At 29.3% G+C, this 2,455-nt stretch overlaps 1 non-coding gene across 1 annotated transcript; it reads right to left on the bottom strand.

The window, feature by feature from the left end:
- Positions 1-1,044: 1,044 nt before the first annotated feature.
- On the bottom strand, positions 1,045-1,116 carry Trnac-gca. Its single transcript has one exon. It is a non-coding gene; the product is annotated as a tRNA-Cys (tRNA).
- Positions 1,117-2,455: the final 1,339 nt, after the last annotated feature.

Here is a 2,455-nt window from a genome sequence, read left to right on the forward strand (position 1 = left end):
TATGTACAGATTATATTAGAATATTTATGACGTGCAGGTATATAAAGATAAGCGTCATTGATCTGCAATAAATAATCTTCATATATTCTCGTATTATGACAAAGATTTAAGAAACTGTCAAAAACTCGTGTGCAGATATAGAGAGGCTTATGCCAGATATACATTTCATTTGGCGGCCTGCCAATTGGTCTGATCGCCCCAACTGAGCACTGCGGGCATTTCACGGATTCGCCAAATATTCAGTGGGGTTTTACGGATTTAACGCTTGCCGTCAAAGCAGGTGGTTTGCGCATCGAACATTCATCTTCTGCGGTCGGTAGTCTTGCGGATTAACCGATGGCCCTCTCTTCTCTTGTCAGGTCTTTATCGTGGTGTATCATGCTACCGTTTTATTCTTCATTGCTCTCTCGATTCTATGCTTTCTTTATTCCACAGAACAGTTTAGTATAAAAGTTTCGTCTGTCGATGTGAAGGTAAAAAATCGCAAATGAAATTAGAAAGAAGTGTTTCTCTAATTTATTTTTTAAATATTTTAAAACAATTTCGAAAGAGATAAAAATAAAAAGGAAAAAAAGAATTGATCCTCTCTTTCCATTTTTCTTTTTTCTTCCTTTCTGAGATATTATAATGTATCAGTATTAAGAGAAGATATATAATATAATATGTCATATATAATATATCAGTTTTCTATTATGTATGTATTTAATTCCTATTAATAATTTTTATACATTTATATTTTAAAGAATCGATTCTTATTTGTCTTTTTTATCGTGATATTGTTATTGTAATCATAAATAATGAATATATTAAAATATATTAAAAGTATAATAAAAATAAATAAATATAATAATAATATATATATATATATATATATCTACATACATATATTTAATAGAGAGCTAATTGTTAGATTGCTTTGATAATTTCATCAATTAATTTTAACACATTTTTTTTCTATTGTTAATCATTATATCCCTAAAAATAAATCCGTGAAATTATTATAAGAACAAAAGCATAATAAAATTAAGAAAAAAAACAATGTTGAGGGGGCACCCGGGTTTGAACCGGGGACCTCTCGATCTGCAGTCGAATGCTCTACCACTGAGCTATACCCCCAGTTGATGATACCTGCTTATATTATTCTTTTAACTCTCATTTCCAGAAACACACCGCTAATATAATTATAATATTTAATTAGTATTTTATAGAAATTTTTCAAAATTTTTATTTTCAATGTACACAATAAGTATCTCTATTGTAAAATATTGAAAATGATAAATTTATCTAAAAAATTTGTCTATAAAAAGAATATAAAATTCCAAATTCTTCGATTTATCAAAAAATGTTTTAATATAACAGTCTAGATTTTTAATAATCTAATAATCTATTTTCTATCACTATTTATGAGAATAAAATAAAATTAATACGATCGCTCTCTCTCTCCGCAGGAGATATTTTCCTTTCTAAATATTCAATATTGTGTTTAAATATATTAAAGAAAGGCGGATACACTACAACTTTTTTGTGCAAAACTAGATCGTGCACAAATATCCCCTTATTGTATAAATAGCCCCTGGTGACAAGTAAAAAAAGAGACGGAAAAACTAAGGTAGGAAATTACAGAAGAAAAACACAGATGAGAACACATACATAAACTATAATGTATATGAACAAAGACAAATATATATTCAGATATTCATTGTATAGATATTCAATGTACTGAATATATCACCTAGAATGTCAGGTACTTTACGAGTCTCTTAGGGCAGTACAAAAACAGCCCTTGTTGTCGTACAAATAGCCTTGAGCGCTACCCCCCACGAGCACGGATGGCGACAGGTAAAGTAATATACTGCAGACCACCTAGTGGCTTCATGACTTTGCCATATGTCAGCGTGACTAAGGCACACATGGCCGAGATCATTGCGCGTATCGATTGCAGAGAGATGTCCCATTTCCCATTAAAATGCAATATTTCGAAATGTCAAATCAATTTAAACAATATATTTTGAAGAATTTTGGTGCAGTGTAACTATAATCTCTATTTAATATTTCTTTTAATAAATTATAATTAGAAAATATTTACATCTTGACATTTTTCAATAAAAAAAAACTAATTCTGTATTCGTGAAACAAAGTGATAAAAATTAAATTCGTAAAATACATGTCTTGCACTTTTCCTTATATTATAAGACAAAATTATTATTAAATATATATCTTTTTAGAGAAAGAGAGAGAGAGAGAGAAAGAGAGAGAGCGAAAGAGCGAGAGTAGTCTTTTTCATAAATTTATATTTGATTATATATTGTCAGAAATTTTACACATGCTATATATTTGCATATCATTATACATTTAGCGACGAGAAGTTACGTCATGAATAATGAATATTCCTGTGGAGAGTGTATTATCTTAAATAATGTATGTATATGGTGTGTGTGTGTGTGTGTGTGTGTGT

This window comes from Atta cephalotes (assembly GCF_000143395.1).
Source record: "Atta cephalotes unplaced genomic scaffold scaffold00057, whole genome shotgun sequence".
Lineage (NCBI taxonomy): Eukaryota > Metazoa > Arthropoda > Insecta > Hymenoptera > Formicidae > Atta > Atta cephalotes.